The sequence below is a fragment of the Xyrauchen texanus genome, chromosome 42, assembly GCF_025860055.1.
Source record: "Xyrauchen texanus isolate HMW12.3.18 chromosome 42, RBS_HiC_50CHRs, whole genome shotgun sequence".
In the NCBI taxonomy this organism is placed as follows: Eukaryota; Metazoa; Chordata; class Actinopteri; order Cypriniformes; family Catostomidae; genus Xyrauchen; species Xyrauchen texanus.
The window spans coordinates 8,999,819-9,011,954 of NC_068317.1; the positions used below are offsets into that span (position 1 = coordinate 8,999,819).

The 12,136-nt window shown below is 46.9% G+C and overlaps 1 pseudogene; it reads left to right on the forward strand.

Moving 5' to 3' along the window:
• LOC127634810 (succinate--hydroxymethylglutarate CoA-transferase-like) overlaps positions 1-11,892 on the forward strand; it is a 101,515-nt pseudogene extending 89,623 nt beyond the window's left edge.
• Positions 11,893-12,136: the final 244 nt, after the last annotated feature.

Sequence of the window (12,136 nt, forward strand, 5' to 3'; positions counted from 1 at the left end):
ATCCTGAGCCTCTTTCAGCTCCACCTCCCGAGCCTCTCCTGGCTCCGCCTCGAGCCTCCCTTGGCTCCGTCTTTCAGAGCCTTCATCGCCCTCGCCTCCTTCGGCTCCGCCTCCTTGAATTCCTCCTCCCGAGCCTCTCCCGGCTCCGCCTCCGAAGCCTCCATTGGCTCCGTCTTCAGAGCCTTCTTCGCCCACGCCACCTTCGGCTCCACCTCCAGTGGCTCCGCCTTCTGAGCCTTCTACACCATCGCCTCCCTTGGCTCCGCCCAACACTGTTCCGCCTCCTGACCTGCCCAAGGCCTTACCACTTGAGTCTGCCATGGCCCTGCCTAAGCCTCCTTTGGCGCCGCCTCCTAAGTCTTCTATGGCTCCGCCTCACACGGCTCTGCCAGCCTCTGTCCTGTGGCCTCTCCCCAGACCTCCTGACCTAGTCCCAGTCCCGTGGCCTCTTTCCTGGTCCCCCAAACCTGTCCTTGCCCTGTGGCCAGCTCCCAGACCACTGAAACCTGTCCCCGCCCGGTCGATACCACCCCGGCCTCCCAAACCTGTCCCTCTGTGCCCCTCGGACTGCCTCCTTGTTCTTGTGCCCCCCCTGGTCTGCCTGTCTGCCCCCGGAATTCCTGCCTGCCCAGTGTTCCCCCCCCTGGTCTGCCTGTCTACCTTTGTGCCCACTTGTACTGTCCGTTTGCCCCTGGTGCCCTCATGTTGTTCTTATGGACTTTTGTCTTTTGTTGTGTGTTTGTTAGGATCGTCTGGAATCCGATCTTTAAAGGGGGGGCTATGTAACGGTTACCCTCTCTTGTCCCTCTGTTGCCCTTTGTTTTCCACCTTGTCACTTTTCACTTCTTAGTTTTCACTTTAGTCCCTTATGTAATTCCATAGTCCTTGTTAGCGTTCGTGTTCACTGTTCATTGTTTACACCTGCCCTTGTTAATTTGCCTTTGGTTTCTGTTAATCACCTTGTTATCTTGTTTGATGTTTGCCTGATGTTTGCGTCTCTCCCTTGTTCCCTGTTTGTCTCTACCGTGGTTACCTTATCTAGTTTATGTTTCTTTTCCCCATCGTGGGTTGTTCTTTTGTTCATTTAGTGTTTCTGTTATCTAATAAACTCAAACTGCGTTTGGATCCGCATCTCCTCGTCAGCCTCATTATTCAGACGTTACAGTAACCTAGAACATTAAATGTGTCTTTCACTGTCTGGCAAGATAGACACTCACACATTGCTGACTGAGGCTCTAAATGGTGACTGTTTCATGACACGCAGCCTTTGCGGTGAAATAATCGTGCATGGCCACATTGCAATTTTATTATTAATTCAATCAATCGTGCAACCTTAATGGATACCATATCAGTGTTTCAGAGGTCAAAGTCTGCATAGCACTACTACTTTATCACTATTTTAGCCTGTCTGATTTAGAACAGGCAGAAATCTAGATCTAATGACCCCATAGACAAATTGATTATTTGTATCCTTCCAGTCAAAATGTGCACTGTAAAAAAAATCAATGACAGCTGTAACTGTGTTCTTCACCCTACATAGCTGCTTTTACATTTTTGGAAGGGGGTCCCTCACAAGGATATTAGCATATTTGGGGGTCCATGCCATGAAAATCTTTCAAAACCCTTGGTCTATTCAATGCTTTACTCGTCTGCCACAGTAATGTAATGTCTTTAAATTATCTGAATTATGAAGTGTTTGTTATATAATATATTTATAATTACTTACATTTATATATTTAATTATTTTATTTGGTGGCCATTTTTGAGGAAATATTGATACATGTATATGTAATTAATTTGATTAATGAATTGGCATATCATGTTACTAATTTGATAAAAAAAAAATGTTATAGCCCTTATCCATAGTTAATGTGATGAACTACTGTATACAGGTGGTTACTCTGCTAGAACTCTTTTGAAATGTAACTGGGGAAAAATGGCTTCGAAAAGACAAAGTCCCTAGCATAATTTGTTTGCTGATGCAATTTGATTTGATATTTTATGTTTATTATCTAAAGCAATGACGTTCATAAAGTTTCAAGTGCAGCTTACGCGTTCAAACACATTTTGGGCCACTGCATCTATGGCTGACACTTAACAGCACAGAAGTTCGACTTGTAAAAGCTAGTCTGTAATGCCTGCTCATCTTTGTCACATCAGAGGCACTCTGAATCAAAGAGAACATATGGAAATGGTTATGTATAGCCTGACTAGAGACAAAATCTGACTACAAAGAAAGTGACTTTGCCCCTTCACTTCAAATGGCTTCTTTAACTCAAGCTACCCTTTGCAGTTGTCATCCATGTCTCACTCCAATCCATTTGAAACATGATACTTTCCAAAATGTAATTAATAACAAATGACAGGCCTCGCTGCTGGTCGACACGCACCATCTCTGTTTTGAAAACACCATGTTCTTATGTCAGGTCCCTTAAAAAAATTTCAATGGTGAATGGAGGAAGTTAAGTAATCAAAACGCATTTATGAGATGTCTTTGTCTACAGCAGTTGTCAGGAATGTGAACTTTAGGCAGAAGTGTCATGCTCAATCAATTTTAAGAAATAAGTGGGTTTTCAGGAAAAAAAAAAACAACTTTGATAATTACGTTGTAGATTTAAATTGTGACATTGTGGCAGAAATCACACATTCACATGTTTAAATTTGGTTATTTCAAGGTTGCACCTTCTGCAGATAATTTGCTTTTCCATATGATGAAAATGCATGACAATCACTGACTGTCAAGTTTAGATGCAATTTTGATTTATAAAAAAAATCTCATTCAAAGCAATGAATAAGAACTTTGTGGAGCCAGCTCTGTGTATTAGCTCAGTATGAAGGTGTAAGTCTCTTATTGTGTAAAACGATTTATGAATGTCAGTTGTCACATTACCTTTACCTTTTCCTTTTTTTTTATTGAACAAGCGTCGGTTATATTATCGTAGAATCGTGGGGGAGGACAAGAAATTAGTTTCCATGAAATGAATGGGGATTGCAGAAGAAATGAGAAGTAAGAAAAGTGAAGTATGTGTTAATACTGCCTAATGATAGCAATATCTGAGCTTCTAGGAAGTGACTCATCCATTTAAACTACTCTAAGAACAGTCATCCATTTTCACATCATCCTTCTGTAAATGCCACGTGGATATTTAGGGCATATTATTATTTAACAAAAGTTAGGTCAGTTGTCTTATGTGCTTTTCCACAAGTGTTGCGTATGAGTACATGTGAAAGCCTTTAGTCGTTTCGATGTAGGCCCTCCTACACTGTATATATTTAAAATGAATTGAAAAAAGTTTTGTATTTTGTATTTATTTATTATTTTCACTTTTGCCTTCAAACTATGTTTTGTCTGCGTTAAAACATAACATGTCCTGGAATTAAGATCTGGTCATGGTATATTGGTTAACCAACTTTGACATGATGAAATTAATAGATTTTTCAGTTTTTGGAGAAAAAGTTGGATAAGCTCAAATTTGGTAATGTTATAAGTTTGCTAGTAGTCAGTTAACTTTGAATTTATAGAAATGTAATTCACAAATAATTACCAGTTTGGTAATAAAACCTAATAAAGTTACTATAAGATCTTAAAATCAATGACAGTTTTGACCTTCATAGTGACACTCTTCTGCAGAGTTGTGTTCCCGTCACTTCTTGTTTCTATCAGATCCAAAAATAGAGATTTAAAAATCAATTGTTCTCTAAAATGCTTGGTTTGTTGGTAATTTCAGCAGTATAAAACACAATGTGGTTCTAGAAATATTCATTTGCTCCATAGGGAAATTGATTATTTATTGAATTGATAGCTTCTAAATCTTTAAATACAGACTTACTGAGAGCTTAGAGGTTGTTAAAAAATATTCTAAAAATAAGATTTTTAGATACAAATAAGCTATTAAATATCGTGTTTAATCCTGGTCAAGAACTACACTACCTATGAGGTACAAAGATCCACCAATCAGAGAACAAACTGCAGCAAAAGAGCTCTGCAGCGACCGCCCACTCACGTCACACTGTGAATGATGCAAGTCGGTCTTCCTATACTCTCACTTACTTATACTTACTGGTATGCAAATAACTGAATATTTTGCAATGAACTTAAAATACATTCAGTTTTAATACTGAATATCAACAACTTTTAATTATTTTTCATTGTTTTTAATTCAATTATTCGTCATTCGTAATGCCTCATGGGATTGTAGTTAATTCCCTCTTTAAACATATAAAATACAGAGTCTTGAACCTTTGTCACTGTGTCCAGTTTTCTTTTTTTCTTGTTGTTTTTAATTAATTATTTCATTTATTTGTTAAATAAAAGTTTGTAATGTTGTGATTTACCTCAGCTGTTTGGTATAGTTCTTTGCTTAGAACTTTTTTTATGGAGGTTTTATAAATCCAAATACTTCCGGAACCATGGTGGCTGTAAAACTGTTGCTTTCTATTGGGGACAGTGATTCTTTGTTAGCAAGTTCTCTTACGAGAGGTTCTCTCGTATTGCGTAAGCTAGCTTACGCTACGGGAAAGATTCATCGTTTCTGAGATATTGAAGCCAAAAAATTATCCTTAATTTTTGTATCCATTGTCAACGCAGTGCGGCAGCTGCAGACCTTGAGCGGGCTAGCTAGCGAGCTCATAGGTTGCTCTGCGGCAACTGCTGCAGCCTATAGACGAGCTTGGGCGAACTCGCATCCAATGAGAGGCGTCCGCACGCTCACTGCAACAAAGCCCGCCAAAATGGGCGTGACTAGAGTGCATATAAGCGTAGTTCGTAGGCTGGAACCCTGATTTTCATCTCTTCAGCGAAGCTCTTCACATCTCTGAACTGGAAGCCGCGTCGCCGTTCGAGGGGCATCAAGCAAGCGTGGACAGCGCCGAAGAAGCCGGCCGTCTTCGCCACCTTCAGCCGTCCTGCGAGCTACGCCATCCGGCGACGTATCCTTTTAAAGCAAGCTAGTTCTTATGAACTTCACAAAAGAGTACGAGCGTCTTTTTAAAGATGCCTCGCTCCACTTGCGCCTCATGCCGCGCCTCTCTCAGCACCGGAGACCGCCACGCCATCTGCGCTCTCTGCCTGGGACTGGGGCATGCAGAGCTCGCCCTCGCTGAAGGCGGATGCGATCTCTGCGAGGAGCTTCGATGTCGACCCTGCGGGCTCGACTCAGCGCTCAGGACCGAAGCCGCCAGCGCCTTCCATTCAGCCGCGCAGTAAAAGCGCCGCTCTCAAAGGCTGCCGGAACCAGTGGTAGAAGCGATTGCCTCGCCGGAGCCCCTCCCTCGAGCATCGCCTTCACCCTCCCGCCCACCGGACGCCGCAGTTGCCGCCGAGCGGCTGCTCTGCTGCCATCTCGGACGAAGAAGCGGAGGATAAGGGCTGTTCCATCATGGCTTCGGACAGCGAGGAGTGGTCAGGCTCACACGCGCCTCCTCACACAGGCCGTCGACCGCCTCGGGCTCGAGTGGTCACCGCCTCCTGAGCAGGCTCCCAACAGACTCCACGCTGCACCTTTGCCCGCCCTCCGCGAGATGGCGGTCTAAGCTGGTGCTCCCGTCTAAGGCCTGCAGAACTACTTCCGCCTGTGTTGGCCGCGCCTATACCGCCGCCGGCCAAGCCGCATCTGCTCTGCATTCCATGGCCGTCTTACAGACAGAGGCTGTTTCAGATCTGACTAGCCGACTTGGGAGAAGCTGAATGCACTACGCGCCGCTCTCTCTGTCCGGTCTCTTCGGTTCTGCGGTGAGTGGCATTGTTGACCGTTTCTCGAAGCCCAAGCCATGAATCTCTTTCTGCCTCGTCGCGCTAAGCTCCTCTGCAGGCCGCCCACGTGACCAGCCTCCTGCACGAGCCTCTTCACAGCGCCCAGCTCAACAAGCCAGACTTCTCAGCGTCGAAAGGCGGCCGCCTTCGATCGGCTCAGACAGCCGCCGCAGACCGCCGCCTCCTGCGGGCCTCGGCCTAAGATTGTACTGAAACCTGAGCAACCGAAGTCCTCCTAGCGTTGTTGAGAAAACGACGGCTCAGTCCCGCCACGGCCGGACCACCGTCAAAGCTTCGCCCCCTGTCAGTCCCCTTCTCTCAGGCTACTGCAGTGGTGGATTCAGCAGCCAACAAGCCGGTGATACTACCCGTTTGCCTGCACTCAAACGCTGTTTTCGCGGCGACCCAAAGAAATCTTGTAAAGAGTAAACATGCCTTATGTGTAGAAAATGTGCCCACAATCCAGTGCTCACCCCTACACACAAGCATTACACATCCCGTGTCCCTATCAGAGCACACTCGCATAAGCGGTTACGACCCGCTCGAGTGTGAGTTAATAAACGCGCCCACAAGCCCGTCGCGCTCCCTCCTCTGCCCGCTCTGTCACACGGCCAGCTGTATGTAAGTCCCGTACGCCCCCTGTCAGTCCCCTTCTCTCAGGCTACTGCAGTGGTGGATTCAGCAGCCAACAAGCCGGTGATATTACCCGCTTGCCTGCACTCAAACGCCGTTTCCACGGCGACCCAAAATAAAGCCTTATGTGTAGAAAATGTGCCCACAATTCAGTGTTCACCCCTACACACAAGCATTACACGTCCCGTGTCCCTATCAGAGCACACACACATAAAGCGGTTACGACCCGCTCGAGTGTTAGAGTCAATAAATGCGCTCACGAATCCACGCGCGCGCCCATTCTCTGGCCGCTCTGTCACACGACAAGCCTTATGTGTAGAAAATGTGCCCACAATCTAGTGTTCACCTCTACACACAAGCATTACATGTTCCGTGTCCCCATCAGAGCACACTCAAAAGCGGTTACGAACCACTCGAGTGTTAGAGTCAATAAATGCGCTCACGAATACGTGCGCGCGCCCATTCTCTGCCCGCTCTGTCACACGGCCAGCAAACACTTCTCTGTATGTTAGTCCCGTGCCCGTGGCTATGCTTGCGCATCACTTAACAGACGTGACTCTTTCCCCATTCACCTCAATCGGAAGTCACTCACAGAACAGCCTGTCCATGCTGTCTGCGAGCAGTCCAGCATAAGCACAGTAAGCGGCTCACACATTCTGTTCAGCTGCTGTGTGCGGCAATCAGAGCGATTTGGCCATTCACCCTCTAACATTACGCTTCAAAGCGTGGGAAGATATTCCAGGGATATCCGAATGGGTGTTAAGCACAATAAAACAGGGCTATTTGCTACAGTTCGATCGCCGTCCTCCTTGCTTCAGAGCGTGCTCGAAACTACTTTGAACACGGAAGCAGCGTGCATGCTTCGTTCAGAAATAGCAAACCTTCTGTGCAAAATGGCCATAGAGAGAGTGCCGCCTCCCCTGAGCGAGTCGGGGTTTTACAGCCGTTATTTTCTTGTCCCCAAGAAAGATGGCGGCCTCAGACCAATATTAGATCTCAGGGTTTTGAACAAAGCGCTTGCAAAAAGACCGTTCAAAATGCTTACAACCAGCAAACTCCTCGCGCATGTGCGCCAGGGGGACTGGTTTATTTCTCTCAATCTGAAAAATGCATACTTTCAGATACAGATAAATCCCCGTCACAGGCCATTCTTGAGATTCACCTTCGACGGCCAGGTTTATCAATACACCGTCCTTCCGTTCGGCCTGTCCTTAGCACCCCGTACTTTCACGAAGTGCATGGACGTGGCGCTCGCACCCCTGCGGAGTCAGGGTTTGCGAATTCTGAACTATTTGGACGATTGGCTGATTTTGGCACAATCACATATGGAGCTTCTGTCTCACAGGACAGTTCTCCTCAGTCATCTGAACAGTTTGGGCCTTGCAGTCAATTGGACCAAGAGCTCACTACAGCCCAGTCAGGCAATTTCCTTCCTTGGAATAGAACTAGACTCAGTGGCAATGACGGCTCGCTTATCTACACAGCTGCGCCGTGTGCAGCGACTAGCCGCGTCATTTCAGATGAACAGCCTCACACCTCTGAAGAAATGTCAGAGAGTGCTAGGCTACATGGCCTCAGCCGCAGCAGTACTTCAGCTGGGTTTACTGCACATCGCCTGCTTCAGCATTGGCTAAACACCGCGCGTCTCGCCGGGCTTGGGCCACAGGCCGCCAGCCCATCAAGGTGACTCAGACCTGTATTTCAGCTCTGCAGCCCTGGACAGTGGCCGAATGGTATCAGCGGGGAGTGACAATGGGAGCTGTATCTCGCCGAAAAGTCATCTCGACAGACGCGTCCAACACGGGTTGGAGCGCGGTCTGCGAGGGCTCTCCGGTTTTCGGCCTATGGTCAGTTCAGGAAAAGCTCCTTCACATAAATTGTCTGGAAATGATAGCGGTCGAGTACGCCGCTGCGCTTTCTCCCGGTCATTCAGGGTCACCACGTTCTGGTCCGTTCGGACAACAGATCTGTGGTATCCTACCTAAACCGTCAGGGCGGTGTCAGATCCAGGAACCTCTTCCATCTGACCGAAACGCATACTGAGTTGGTCCCAGTGCCACCTGCGCTCGCTGAGGGCGATGCACGTGCCAGGCCACCTGAACGACGGCCCGGACAGACTGTCCAGAGACAATATTCCCCAGGGAATGGTCCCTGCACGCTCAAACAGTCCAGACGTTATGGCACCTATTCGGCAGAGCGGAGATAGACCTCTTTGCGTCCAAAGAGAACTCTCACAGCCCAATATTTTTCTCGAAAAGCGAGGACGCGCTGGCCCAGGACTGGCCCAGACGCCCGCTTTACGCCTTCCCTCCTGTCTCGCTATTGCCACAGGTAATGCAGAGGATCAGGGAAACGCGTCACTCGGTGCTCCTCATAGCCCCACGTTGGGAGAATCAGACATGGTTCCCGGAGCTTACGCAGCTGTCACTGACAGCGCCGTGGCCCATCCCAGTGAGAGCAGATTTCCTCTCTCAAGCTCGCGGCACAATCTGGCATTCCCACCCAGAGCGCTGGGCGCTGCATGCATGGGTGATCAACGACTACCCGTCGCTCTGCCAGAAGGAGTAATAAACACCATCATACACGCTAGAGCCCCTTCCACGAGAAGACTCTATGCGTCAAAATGGTCTGTGTTCTCAAAATGGTGCACCGACCGAGACCTGGACCCGCGGACATGTGGGGTGTCGTCGCTGCTCGTATTTCTACAAGAGCTGCTGGATAAGGGCAGATCCCCATCCACGCTCAAAGTGTATGTGGCGGCCGTTGCGGCGTTCGCTGAACCCCTGTACGGCCAGTCATGGGGTAAAAACGAGCTGGTCATCCGCTTCCTCAGGGGAGCTAGAAGGATGAACCCCCCCGCGCCCCCCATCGGTTCCTATCTGGGATCTTTCTATAGTTCTTGAAACTATGAATGCCCCCCCTTTCAAACCACTTCAATCCGTGGATTTGAAATACCTTTCACTCAAAACCGTTTTTCTGACTGCCCTGACATCAGTCAAACGTGTGGGAGACCTTCACGCACTGTCTGTCAGCGCTGCGTGTCTTGAGTTTGGACCAAGTGACTCCAAGGTCATTTTAAAGCCTAGACACGGCTATGTTCCCAAGGTGATCGGTACTCCTTTCAGAGCACAGGTCATTTCCCTATCGGCGCTGCCAGCACCCGATAGCGAACGCGACACCAATCTCCTTTGCCCGGTCAGAGCACTGAGATTGTATACTGCGCGCTCCGCCGCTTTCAGATGCTCTGAGCAGCTTTTCGTTTCGTTCGGAGGGCGCACCAAAGGTCTCGCCGCCTCGAAACAGACACTATCTAGATGGATAGTGGACGCTATTGCTGCTGCATATGTGTCAAAAGACCTGCCATGCCCGTTGGGCATTAGGGCTCACTCCACTAGAGGCATGGCATCCTCGTGGGCATGGTCCAGCGGGATTTCCATTCACGACATATGTGTGGCAGCGGGATGGACTTCCCCCTCCAACTTTGTCAGATTTTACAATATGGAAGTGCCCGCTCTGCAGGCAAAACTACTAGCGGTTTAATACGCTACAGCTCCCCTGGTGAGCTGCACTGATGGGACACATTCCACACAGACCGGCACCGCCGCTCTGTCGTTCCCTTCCCACTATGTGCTTATGTATTACACAATCAATGACCCGCATTCTTGCCGGCCAAATATTATTTCCCCACTCATAAGGGCTCCCCGGGTCCCCCTTAATTCCCTGGGGCTCATACAGTGGATGCTTGGCGCGACGGCGTTGACAATGGGTTCCCATAGCGTAAGCTAGCTTACGCATATCGAGAGAACCTCTCGTAAGAGAACGTATCGGTTACCTAACGTAACCTCGGTTCTCTCTAGATGAGGGAACAGTATTGCGTAGCCGGCCGTGCTCACGCCACAAGCGACTTTTCGCTTCAGTCAATGAAAACCAGGGTTCCAGCCTCACGAACTACGCTTATATGCACTCTAGTCACGCCCATTTTGGCGGGCTTTGTTGCAGTGAGCGCGCGGACGCCTCTCATTGGATGCGAGTTCGCCCAAGCTCGTCTAGAGGCTGCAGCAGTTGCCGCAGAGCAACCTATGAGCTCGCTAGCTAGCCCGCTCAAGGTCTGCAGCTGCCACACTGCGTTGACAATGGATACAAAAATTAAGGATAATTTTTTGGCTTCAATATCTCAGAAAAGATTAATCTTTCCCGTAGCGTAAGCTAGCTTACGCAATACTCGTTCCCTCATCTAGTGAGAACCGAAGTTACGTTAGGTAACCGATACGTTATTTTTCTAATTGATTATAGAAAATATGCATATTATATGGAGTGTGTTATATGTATATATATATATATATATATATATATATATATATATATATATATATATATATATATATACTGTATATACACATACTGATCAGCCACATGCAAATTCACCTGCCTAATACTGTGTAGGTCCCCCTCGTGCCGCCAAAACAGCACCAACATGCATCTCAGAACAGCATTCTGCCCCTCAATGTAGTTTTTTTTTTTTTGGCACAATACTGAGTAAATTCTAGAGACTGTTGTGTGTGAAAATCTCAGGAGATCAGCAGTTACAGAAATACTCAAACCAGCCCATCTGGCAACAACAATCATGCCAAGGTCCAAATCACTAAGACCAAAATTTTTTCCCCATTCTGATGGTTGATTGGCTCTTTAGCCTGTAAGTCACACTTCCTTTCTACATTCATTGGCCACTGGGTGCTAGAGCTTCTTGATTGGGCATTCCAGTTTCTCCCATTCATTTTAATAGAAGTGGTCCATCTCTGCTAAATAATCTCTGGTTAAATTGGGCAGAAACGATTGGGACTGGAGTTCCATGAAAGAAATAATGATAAATAAATCTGTTTGTTTGTTTGTCAATTCATTCTATTTTGTATGTGCATGCTCCACTTTTCTGTTGTTTCAGAGCATACATTTCATCTCCATTGATTGTTTAATTAGTTTTTAATTATACTTTAATTTGCTTTGAATTCATAACATTAAGTATTATGCTCCTCTCTAGTCAGTGACAAACTCTGGCATAGGTTACATAGGCATTCTCCTAGAGCAGCATGGGACACCCAACTCTAAGGCACACAGCCCACAACTCTATCATTCATTCACAGCCCTCTCTCCTTTCTAAATAAATCACAAAATAAAATTAAACCCAGTGCACCCCCATTACTGATATTTATACAGAGGCCCCGGAAGTATTTGGATACTATCAAACCAAAAGTCTTTGAACAATATCAAGTTAAATTTTAGAAACTACTACAAAATCACTGCAAATTGTTTTTGTTGGTTTTATTTGTTCTTGTTGTTTCCACTCAGGCCCTGCAGTGCAGTTTAACAGTTTTTAATTCAGCAAGCCGATTTCTCCCACTGTGACTGGCCAGCACATTGTTCAGGTTCTCAGAGACACCCTGGGATACAGCGATGATGTCATAAAGCATCTTCTGGCCTCACAGACTGTCACTCATAACGATGTGCACTGATGACAGAATATGGGATGGGAAACACCTCAGGCTGTGATAAATACTGCGGAACCACACAGGCCTCTAATGATCGATCAGCATGCCAATAACATAAGCACTGCCTTCCCTCTTGACTCTGCGGTAATAATAGTGTGATTAATCATATGAATGTCCATCAGAGAGGAAACTGCAAATGTGAAAATAATGACATAATGACGCATTCAGTTCACATTCAAGAATCCCCGCTGCCAAATGACACGTCCTT